Raw genomic sequence first — 12,615 nt, forward strand, 5'->3', positions numbered from 1 at the left:
AAGAATCAACTTCGTTTTTTGTATTTTCCTCATGTGGTAAACAGAATGCATTTATTTATTTATTTAATATTTTGAGACAGAGTCTTACACTGTTACCCAGGCTGGAGTTCAGTGGCGCAATTCCATCTCACTGCAACCTCCGCCTCACAAGTTCAAGCTATTCTCACTGTGTTGGCAAGGTTGGTCTTGAACTTTGGCCTCAAGTGATCTGCACAACTTGGCTTCCCATAGTGCTGGGATTACAGGCATGAGCCACCACACCTGGCCAAAATGCATAGTTTTATACTTATTCTTCATACCTAAAGGCACTGTGATTCCTAAAAGTTAAATGGGCCAGATGCAGTGGCTGACACCTACAATCCCAGCACTTTGGGAGGCTGAGGTGGGCGGATCAGCTAAGGTCAGGAGTTTGAGACCAGCCTGGCCAACGTGGTGAAACCCTGTCTCCACTAAAAATGCAAAAATTAACCAGGTGGTGGTGCATTCCTGTAATCCCAACTACTTGGGAGGCTGAGGCAAAGAATCCTTTGAACCCGGAAGGCAGCGGTTACAGTGAGCCGAGATATCACACTACTACACTCCAGCCTGGGTGACAGAAAACAAAGAAACAGATAAAAAAAAAAGTTAAATGAGTAATTTTCAGTCAGAGTTCAGTATAGAACCTGTTTCTTGATCCTTAGTCAAGGTTATTTTAACTTTCCTATGCTGGATAATCACCAATCAATAGACAAAAGGCTCAAATGAAAATATCACAAGAGAAATGTCTTCATATAAATGTGTAAGGGATTGATTCGATCAGCAATCACATGTTGATAGGTCAGCATGAACTGCTGAAATAATCAAGGGAGAATAAAGTTAATCAAATTATGAGTTTCCTGGGTCTGATTTCAAACTGCAGCTTTGAATCAAAGATTTTGGAGTTAAAATTTAACCAATGAGGGATATAAAAATCCAAGAGTTTATGTAACTTGTACAAGATCACATAGCTAGTTGAAATGAAATATATAACATGTTTATAGGATTCCAGTGCTCCTGCTACAGTACACATCCTCCCAAAGATATTATAAGTCAATTTTAGGAAGTTGGCTATAGTCATCATCAAAACAGGTCTGTTTTCAAAGTCACAATGCTAACAGAATTATCAAGTTGTGTGAAATTTAAAAGTTTGAACTACATAGCTTTGGGTACACCCTGAAAGTCAGAGTGGTATTTTTAATAAATAGGACCCCACCTCATTTCAGATGAATGAAATTTGATTTTATTTGTTGTATGGTTTTTGTGAAAATACCTTGAGCTAGGCTGGTGCAATGAAACAGCTTTTAATGAAATCAGAAATGCACATTTGATATAGGTGTAGAACGAACACAATTGAAACATCTATTTTATCTGCTGATGTTTTCTTCAATATTACTTACCCTTAAGTGTCTCACTTTCCTCATTTATGCAGCGGGTCTAATGAGTCTTACCCATACCACATGCTTAGTATTGGTATTGCGGGAAAAAAATCAATATATCAGCAATATACATTTATATAATATGCATTATGTCCCTTATAATATTTCTGAAGTATGAGTGTGCTCTTGACTGCCAACACTCTATTCTCTATAACTGCTAAAAAATCATAAAACTGATATGTGAACACTAAATTCTTGGCAGAAGTCTCCATGGATATAAGTGCAGCAAATTCAGGACAAGGAATTATATACATATGTTCTAAAGACAAGTTTCTTATTTATCAAATCTCCCAATCCTTGTGCACCTCTCTTGGCTGTAGTTACCACCAGCTAGTTTCCTATTTCCAAAAATTGCATGATAATAATCCTTCACTATTGTGGAACTCAAAAAATATAATAGACATAAATGTGTTTTAAAAAGTAAAACTTGATATGCAAATGTAAAACTAACTCTTACTCATCCTTCCAGGAATTTAAATCTGATATGGTAATATAATTTTTGAAAGAATGAAACACATAATGTCTATCGTCATATAATTTAAGATTAATATTTTGGGTTTAACTCTTCTGCTTTGCAGTGCTTGTTATCATGCATATTCTTTTTTAAAGCACTTGGACACATTTTAGTTTAATTAAAAAGGAATGTTGGTTAGTGAAGTTATTAGAATAATGATAATGGATAACATTATGAAACTGAAAGAAGACAGATTGGTTTTATAAGTTAAACTGTGCATAGATTTGTTTTTCTGATCCTGCCATACTGAGCAAATGAGTAAAATTAGCATAAATATTAACTATTATCCAATGAATAACTAGACCTGGCAGATATTTTTATAAACACTTCCAATAATTTCCAATTATAATTTATTAATGATTTACATTCAAATGCACAGCACCTAAAGGAAAAACCATAAAATGCACAATACTGGAGTTTCTGCTTTAAGGAACATGTCTGATAATTCTATTAGCTTTTTTGACTTATTAATTTATATTTAAAAGCAAAATTATGAACGTCATTGATCCTTTTGGATTTTGCCTAAGAAACATCAATATTTTGCATGTTTTCATGTCTTTTGCTAAATTATGAAAGAAAAGGTGTCTTGAAACAGCAGTTAACATGAACATGTTTAGTGTTAAAAACAGATATAATAATAAGTAAATAAAAACAGAGATAGATATGCTCCATGTCAATATGAGAAGAAATGGCTAGTTTGTGTATATATCTGATTCATTTAGATTTTTTATTAATGCCTTTGGTAACTCTTCCTGACTTACTCATGGTCAATTCCAGTTTTAAAAATCAATAATATGTGGTTGGTCGCAGGATGATAGCTCTATAGAGCTTCCCCCTAATTTACAGAAAAATGAGGCTGTGTGTTCACCCACATCACAAACATCACTGAAGCCAGCTAGAGTTGACATTCTACTTCATAATTCTTGCAACTCAACTGTACTTTCACCAAAAAACACCTTTCCTGAGATGTTTCTGCATACGCGAACTTCCTTACAGTTCACTTTTATCAATGATTATTTCTTTTCTCCATTTTTTCTATTTAATATTTGAGAATTAATTTCAAATTTATATTTTAAAAGGTTACAGAAATAATACAAAGAATATTCTGTATCCTTTACCCAGTTACATCCATCATGATTTTGTCAATTTGCTTCACACATTCTCTGTGGGTAGACTAAGTATATATTTCACTGAATCATTTGAGAGCAAGTTGCATACGTCTCCACCTTTTTTTATCTCTAGATATTTTTTTCTCTAGATATTTCCATGGTAATTTCTGAAGAACAGACATTTTCTTCACGTAACCACAGTAATTTTTAATCCAGTAAATTTAACCTTGGTATCATACTTTTATTCAATTAATTGTGCATATTCTAATTTTGTCAACTGACACAATAGACTTTTTTATAGAATACTTTTTTGTCTTGTACAGAATCCAGTCCAGGACTATGTATTACATTTAGTTGACATATCATTTTAGGCCCCTTTAATTTAATTTCTCTTTGTCATTACTGAACATAGACATTTTTTAACAATGTATATACTCCCCCCACCCCTTGTGTTTTGGAGATGAAGTCTCACTCTGTCATCCAGACTGGAGTGCAGTGATGTGATCTAGGCTCATTGCAACCTCCACCTCCTAGGTTTAAGTGATCCTCCCACCTCAGCCTCCCAATTAGCTGGGATCACATGCGTATGCCATGACACCCAGTTAATTTTTGTATTTTTAGTAGAGATGGGATTTCACTATATTGACCCCTTTTTAAATAGAATATTTCTCATTTGTGGATTGTCTCATATTTCCTCATGAGATATCTAGTTACACCCTTATGGAAGTAAGTGAAATTGTATCCTTCTCATGGAATCACATCCTGAATTACATATTATTCATGTTTTTCTCATTTGTGATGTTAATTTCAGTTAATCAATATGTTATCTGATTTCCACACTATATAGTTCATTCCTTTTTCTTCCCTATGGTATCAATGAACAGTCTGTAGGAAGAGATTTTAAGACTGTGACATTCAAATATCTACTCTATGTCAACTCTGCCCTTAGATTTAACATTATTGATGATTCTTTTGTGCTCAACCTTTACTCTGATTATCACACTGATAATTTTTTCTAGATTCAGCAGTCTTTCTACTTTTACTAGTTAGCATTTGACATTCTGCTGTAAACAAGAATTCCACTTTCTCCTATTTATTATTTGTTTGTTTATTTTTATGGCATGAACTCATGGATTCACAACTTTCAAAAAAGTCTTTAATGTTTTTGTTGGTTAAATTGTCCCTGGTGTGACCAGTAGGGGTCACACTAAATCTGTCTCCTGTGTCCTTATGACATGACCCCATCATTTTCTTTACTTGTATCCTTTCTGGCGTGAGAAAATATGTCAGGCTCATCTTTTCTGTCTCATCTCTGGAATCAACCATTTTATTTAATTTTAATTGATTTTATACCATACACTCGTACCCAGAACCATTACATTTTGGTTTAAAAATGTAAATTTACTTACCTGATTTATAGTAAAATTATCAAAGACTCAGAAGTCTAGGCCACTTCCTATGATATTCTGCTATCATAGGAACCACAATAAGACCTTAAATAACTTCAGGTTGAGGAATAAAAAATATTTTGCTTGGCTTTATCTAACAAGAAGCCTCGAATAGGGCCTGTAATCAGTGTGTATGCCCAAAGCACTAGAATTAATAAGAAAAATATTTATCTCAAGGAAAATATAGGAGGGCAGTTGTCCTATGAGTGGAGATACAAGTAAGCTCATAGATCTTTACATGTGATCCTACTGCTTCCACTCATCTATGACTGGTTCTTTATGTTTCAAATTGTTCAAGGTTTTATCAAAATTCCTAGTATGAGATGTATGACTTTATTTCTACCAGTAATTTACTTATGAGAAGGTACCAGTGGAGCCTAGTGATTAAGATAATGAATTTTGATTTCAGTTGAGTTTGAGATCCAGGTCTTTCTCTTACCAAAAGTAATATCTTAGAAAAAATTGTTAGCATCCTTAAACTTCAGATACAAAACAGCAATAGTAATTTTACTCGATTCACAGAATTGGTATATGGACAGTAAATGGAATAGTATGAAACACTGGACAGAGTTTATGGCTTCTAAACATTCCATATTCTTAGCTCTTAATATGCTTCTGAAATGTGTTTAAATTTTTGACCAGTGTATTAGTTTATTCTTACACTGCTAATAAAGACATACCCAAGACTGGGTGATTTATAAAGGAAAGAGGTTTAACTGACTCACAGGACTGGGAGGCCCCAGGAAATTTACCATCATAGCAGAAGGGGAAGCAAACATGTCCTTCTTCACATGGTGACAAGAAGAAGAAATGCAGAGTGAAGAGGGGAAAAAGCCCTTTATAAAAACACCAGATCTCCTGTGAACTCATTCACTAACAAGAACAGCATGGAGGTAAAGGCCCCCATGATTCAATTACCTCTCACTGGCTTCCTCCCATGACACATAGGGATTATGGGAACTACAGTTCAAGAGATTTGGGTGAGGACACAATCAAACAATATCATGCTACCCCTGGACATGAGAGGAAAAATGTCATGTCCTCACAATTCAAAACACATTCATGCCCTTCCAACCATCCCCCAAAGTCTTAACTAATTCCACCATTAACTCAAAAGTCCAAGTCCAAAGTCTCAACTGAGACAAGGCAAGTCCCCTCTGCCTATGAGCCTGTAAAATCAAAAGCAAGTTAGTTATTTCCTAGATATAATGGAGGTACAGGCATTGGGTAAATCCATCCATTACAAATGAGAGAAACTGACCAAAACAAAAGGGCTACAGGCCCCATGCAAGTCTGAAATCCAATAGGATAGTCATTAAATCTTAAAGCTCCAAAATGATCTCCTTTGACTCCATGTCTCATATCCAAGTCATGCTGATAGAATGGGCGAGCTCTCACGGCCTTGGGCAGCTCCACTCCTGTGGCTTTACAGGGTACTGCCCTCTTCCCACCTGCTTTCACGGACTGATGTTGAGTGTCTGTGGCTTTTCCAGGCACAAAGTGGTCTAGGCTGTCAATGGATCTACCATTCTGAGGTCTGGAGGATGGTGGCCCTCCTTTCACAGCTTTACTAGGCAGTGATCCAGTGGGCACTCTGGGGGCTCCAATCCCACATTTGCTTTCTGCACTGACCCTAGCAGAGGTTTTTCATGAGAACTCCACCCCTGTTCTCTCTGGACATCCAGGCTTTTTCATACATCCTCTGAAATCTAGGCAGATGTTCCCCAACCTCAATTCTTGACTTCTGTGCAACTGTAGGCCCAACACCACATGAAAACCTCCAAGGCTTGGGGCTTCTACCCTCTGAAGCAATAACCTGAGCTGTACATTTGGGCTTTTAGTCACATCTGGAGCAGGTGGGACATAGTGCACCAAGACCCTACGCTGCACAAAGCAGGGGACCCTAGGACTAGCCCACAAAAGTATTTTTTCCTTCTAAGCCTCCAGGCCTGCCTCCAGGCCTGTGATGGGAGGGGCTGCAATGAAGGTCTCTGACATGTGCTAGAGACATTTTTCCCATTGCCTTGATGAGTAATATTAAGCTTCTTGTTATCTATGAAAATTTCTGTAACAGGCTTGAATTTCTTCCCAGAAAATGGGTTTTTCTTTTCTATCTTATCATCAAGCTGCAAATTTTCTGATCTTTTATGCTCTGCATCCTCTTGAATGCTTTGCCACTTAGAAATTTCTTCTGATAATACTCTAAATCATCCTCTTTCAAGTTAAAAATTCCACAGATCTCTAAGGCAAAGGCAAAATGCAGCCAGTCCCTTTGCAAAAGCATAGCAAGAGTCACCTTTGCTCCAGTTCCCAACATGTTCTTCATCTCCATCTGAGACCACCTCAGCCTAGACTTCATTTTCCATATCACTATCAGCATTTTTGTCAAAGCCATTCAACAAGTCTCTAGGAAGTTCTAGACTTTCCCATATTATCCCATCTTCTGAGCCCTCCAAGTCTCTATGAAGTCTAAACTTTCCCATATTTTTCTATTTCTCTTGAGCCGTCCAAACTGTTCCAACCTCTGCCTGTTACCCAGTTCTAAAGTCATATCTACTTTTTTGGGTATCCTTGTAGCAGCACCCAACTCTGCCAATACCAATTAACTGTATTTGTCTGTTGTCATGCTGCTAATAAAGACGTATCCAAGACTAAGTGATTTATAAAGGAAAGAGATTTAATTGACTCACAGTTCCACAGGGCTCAGAAGGCCTCAAGAAACTTATAATCATGGTGGAATGGGGGGGAAAACATATCCTTCACATGATGGCAACAAAAAGAAGTGGGAGGAAACCCCCATAGTAAAACCATCCGATTTCATGACAACTCACTCACTATCATGGACACAGCATGGAGATAAGCACCCCCATGATTCAATTACCTCCACCAGGTCTCTTCCACAACACATAGGCATTATGGGAACTACAGTTTATGGTGAGATTTGGGTGAGGACACAGTCAAATCGTATCAACCATATAGAATTTATAACTCTGTTCCTGGTGTTAAGGGGCCTCTTTATGACTCTTAAAAATGTATTTCACATAGCTGCTCACAAATGAGGTTACCATGAAGCTAAAAATCACTTTAAACTTCTGGAGAATATTGACAAGTATACATGAGGCTTCTGATTTAAATATAAAGAAGAAATAAGGTTTTTATTATATTTTATTATATTAATAAGCCTAGGTAGTAAGAAAAAAATTAAAAATTAAAAGAAACATTTTAAAGTTATAGATGAGTGTATTAGTCCATTCTCCCATTGATATAAAATACCAGTAAGTTGTAAAAAAAAAATGTGTAATTGGCTCATGTTACTACAGGCTGTACAGGAAGTTTACAGCTTCTGCTTCTAGGGAGGCCTTAGGAAACTTATAGACACGGTAGAAAGTAAAGGGGAAGCCAGCATGTCTTAACGATGCTGGAAAAAGGAGTAAGTGGGTGAGGGGAAGTTCAACACTCTTTTAAAGTCTGAGAACTTTATCATGAGAGCAGAACTAGGGCAATGGTGCTAAACCATTTATGAAAAATCACCCACTTTATTCAATCACTTTCCTCTAGGTACCACCTCCAACACTGAGGATTACAATTCACATGAGATTTGGGCAAGGACATAGATCCAAACCATATCATTCCTATACTGATACCTCCTAAAAATCGCATGTCCTTCTCACATTTCAAAATACAATCATCTCTTCTCAACAGTCCCCCAGAGTCTTAACATATTGCAGCATTCACTCAAAAGTCCGAAGTTCAAAGTTTCATCTGAGAGAAGGCAAGTTCCTTTTGCCTATGAGCCTGAAAAAAAAAAAAAAAAAAAAAAGCAGGGGGATACAAGCCCCATACAATTCTAAAATCCAGCACTGCAGTCATTAAACCTTGAAACTCCAAAATAATCTCCTTTGACTCCATGTCTTACAATCAGGGCACACTGATGCAAGGGCTGAGTTCCCAATGCCTTGAGCAGCTCTGCCTCTATGGCTTTGTAGGGGTCAGTTCCTGTGGCTGCTCTCATGGGCTGATGTTGACTGGCTTGCTGCTTTTCCAGGTATAGGGTACAGGCTGTCAGTGGATCTGCCATTCTGGGGCCCTCTTCTCACAACTCCACTAGGTAATGCCCCACTGGGGAGACTCTGTGTGGTTGTTCTGACCCCACATTTTCCCTCTATACTGCCCTAGTAGAGTTATCCATGAAGGTACCACCCCTGTAGTGGGCTTCTGCCTGGATGTCTGGATATCCAGGCTTTTCCATTCATCCTTTGAAATCTAAGCAAAGGCTTCCGAGCCTCAATCCTTTCATTCTGTGCACTCAAAGGCTTACCACCACATCAAAGCTGCCAAGCGTTATGGCTTGTAGCCTCTGAAGTAGCGGCCTGAGCTTTACATGGGCCCCTTTGAGCCATGTCTAGAGCTGGACTGGAAGGGATACAGGGAGCCATGTCCTGAGGCTGCACAGGGCAGCTGGGCCCTGGCCTGGCCCACAAAACCATTCGTCCTTGGTGGGCCTCCAGGTGTGTGATGGGAGGGCTTCCATGAGCTTCTCTGAAATGCCATTGATGTCTTTTTCTCATTTTCCTATCAGCCTTTGCCTTCTTCTTAGTCATGCAAATTTCTACAGCCATCTTGAATTGCTTCTCTGAAATGGGATTTACTTTTCTACCACATAGCCAGGCTGCAAATTTTCCAAACTTTATGCTCTGTTTCCCTTCAAAATATAAAAGTTCTGGTTCTAGGTCATTTCTTTGCCTACACATAGGGGCATATATTCTTAGAAGCAGCCAGGTTACTTCTTGAACACTTGGCTGCTTTTAAATTTCTTTTGCCAAATATCCTAAATCATTCTCAAGTTAAAAGTTCCACAGACTCCTAGAGCTAGGACACAATACAAGCTGGCTCTTTTTAAAGCGTAGCAAAAGTGACCTTTAATCCAGCTCCCAATAAGTTCCTCATTTCTATTTGAGACCACATCAGCCTGGATTTCATTGTTCATATCCCTATCAGCACAACCATTCAACAAGTCACTATGAAGTTCCAAATTTTTCCTCATCTTCCTGTCTTCTTTTCAGCCCTCCATGCTCTTCCAACCTCTTCCCATTGCCCAGTTCCAAAGTCAGTTCTACATTTTTAGGTATCTTTATAGCAATGCCCTATTCCTCAGTACCAAGTTTCTATATTAGTCCATTCTTGCATTGCTATAAAGAAATACCTGAAACTGCATAATTTATAAAGAAAGAAGTTTAATTGGCTTATGGTTCTGTAGGCTATATGGTAAGCATAGCAACTTCTGCTTCCGAAGAGGCCTTAGGAAATTTGTAGTCATGACAAAGACAAAGGGGAAGCAAGCATATGATACAAAGCAGGAGCAAGAGAGAGAAGGGAGAGGTTCTGCACTCTTTTAAACAACCAGATGTCATGACACCCCTGTCACGAGAACAGCACTAAGGGTGCTAAGCCATTTATGAAAAACTACCCCCATGATCCAATGTGGAGGTGGGCCTCCCACTAGGCCCACCTCCGCATTGAGGGTTACAGTGCAACATGAGACTTGGGTGGGGACACAGAGCAAAACTGTATCAAGGAGATAAAAAATTTGGAAGCATTTTGAAGGCTGTTTGAAAATATTCACTTATTTTTTTCCCCATTTATTTATTTTATTGCATTTTAGGTTTTGGGGTACATGTGAAGAACATGCATAATTGTTGCATAGGTACACACGTGGCAGTGTGATTTGCTGCCTTCCTTCCCATCACCTACATCTGGCATCACTCCCCTTGCTATCTCTCCCCAGCTCCCCACCCTCCACCGTCCCTCCCCTATTTCCCCCCAACTGACCCCAATGTGTAGTGCTCCCCTCCCTGTGTCCATGTGTTCTCCTGAGATACCATCTCATGCCAGTTAGAATGGTGATCATTAAAAAATCTGGAGACAACAGATGCTGGAGAGGATGTGGAGAAATAGGAACACTACTGCACTGTTGGTGGGAGTGTAAATTAGTTCAACCATTGTGGAAGACAGTGTGGTGATTCCTCAAGGACCTAGAAATAGAAATTCCATCTGACCCAGCAACCCCATTACTGGGTATATATCCAAAGGATTACAAATCGCTCTACTATAAGGACACATGCACACGAATGTTCATTGCAGCACTGTTTACAATATTCACTTATTCATGGCTGTTTATTTTGATGTCTATTTCCTAGTTCATTTCTTCCTATTCTTTGGGACCTGGAATATCTACAGATGTTCACACTTTAGCCTGGTATTTTTTATTAACTGACAAACTGGCTCTGAAGCTAAACATGTGAGCACAGCACTGGGCTATATGTCTCAAACTTTTTTGACTAATTTCCATATGCTTAATGTTTTGACAAGGTATTACTACCTTAATTATCATAGGCATTGAGACTATTGCCTAATTCAAGATACAGAATGCTCAATTTATGTTCTTTTTCTCCTGCCATGTTGAGATTCCTTTTCTTTTCATTTTTCAGGTCCTTATTTTATTAAATATTCTCTTTTCCTTACATCTTTAACTTTTTCCTTTCTACTGACCCTACCCTGCTTATTTAGATAGACTCAGGTCTCTTATTCCTTAAATCAGTTTCTTGAACTGCTCACTTTTGTTAAATAAACAGTTATTGGTCACTTATAAAGGAGACTTTAAGCAAGTGATCTAAGGCATAGGGACAGAATCAGAATGCCATGATTTTAAGGAACCGAAAGATGAAAACCTTTTTAGGAACAGTGAGTAGCGAATAATGTCAATCGGGTCAAATAAGATAGAAACCATATAGATACCTCTGGTTTAAGTAGTTTGGCGGTTAGGGTGGCAATTCAGTGTCATAATGAGACAGAAACAGAATATGGAAGATTAGAGTAAATGAAGAGCTTAGATGTGGAGGCATATTAGATTGGTGCAAAGGTAATTGCAGTTTCAGATCCTGAATTTAAATCATTATTAGCTAGGCTCAAACACACTTTTATTAATCAAAGTTGGAACCATTACAATCAACACATTTTTGCCAACAATAAATAAACCTGTTTATTCTGTAGCATAAAAAAAAAACCTTGCCTTGGGATTCAGCAAACTCTTGGAAAGCATTTTCTGCATCCTGCTTGCTGTGGAAGCATTTTCCCTGCAAAAAGTTGTTGAGATGCTTGAAGAAGTGGTAGTCACTTGGTGAGAAGTCAGATGAATATGGTAAATGAGGCAAAATTTGTAGCCCAATTCATTCGTTTTGAAGAGTTGGTTGTGCAAAGGGCAGTCAGGCATTGTCATAAAGAAGGATTGGGCCCATTCTGTTGACCAATGCCAGCTGCAGGTGTTGCCGTTATCAGTGCATCTCATTGATTTGCTGAGCATACTTCTCAGATGTAATGGATTTGCAGGGATTCAGAAAGCTGTAGTGGATCAGACTGCAGCCAGCCACCAAACAGTGACCAGGACTTTTTTTGGTGCAAGTTTGGCTTGGCAAGTGCTTTGCAGCTTCTTATTTTAACCTCTGAGCTGGTCATCACTGGTTTTTGTATAAAATCCACTTTACATTGCAGGTCACAATCTGATTAAGAAATGATTTGTTGTTGTTGTGTAGGATAAGAGAAGACAACACTTCAAAATAACTATTTTTTTGATTTTCAGTGAGCTCATGAGTCACCCATTATCAAGATTTTTCACCTTTCCAATTTGCTTCAAATGCAAAATGACCATAGAATGGTCAATGTGGAATTATTCGCCAACGTTTCATGTAGTTGTAAGAGGATCAGCTTCTATGATTGCTCTCAGTTTGTCCTTGTCAAATTCCGATGGCTGGCCACTACGCTCCTCATCTTCAAGGCTCTTGTTTCCTTTGCAAAACTTGAACCACCACTGCACTGTATGTTCATTAGCAGTTCCTGGGCCAAATGCACTGTTGATGTCGTGAGTTGTGTCTGCTGCTTTGTGACCCATTTTGAACTCGAATAAGAAAAACGCTCGAATTTGCTTTTTGTCTAACATCATTTCCATAGTCTAAAATAAACATAAACTGAAAATAATAAGTCATTAGCAAAAGAACATAAAGGGAGAAATAGCCATTAAAATTATTTATAATATA

General features: G+C 38.1%; 1 protein-coding gene across 1 annotated transcript in view; it reads left to right on the forward strand.

Annotated features, from left to right (window-relative positions):
• The window catches only part of NEGR1 (neuronal growth regulator 1), a 909,650-nt gene that overhangs the window by 529,706 nt on the left and 367,329 nt on the right, over positions 1 to 12,615 (forward strand). The gene's annotated exons all lie outside the window — the stretch shown is intronic.

Source organism: Cebus imitator, unplaced genomic scaffold, assembly GCF_001604975.1.
Source record: "Cebus imitator isolate Cc_AM_T3 unplaced genomic scaffold, Cebus_imitator-1.0 Scaffold3, whole genome shotgun sequence".
NCBI classification, from domain to species: domain Eukaryota; kingdom Metazoa; phylum Chordata; class Mammalia; order Primates; family Cebidae; genus Cebus; species Cebus imitator.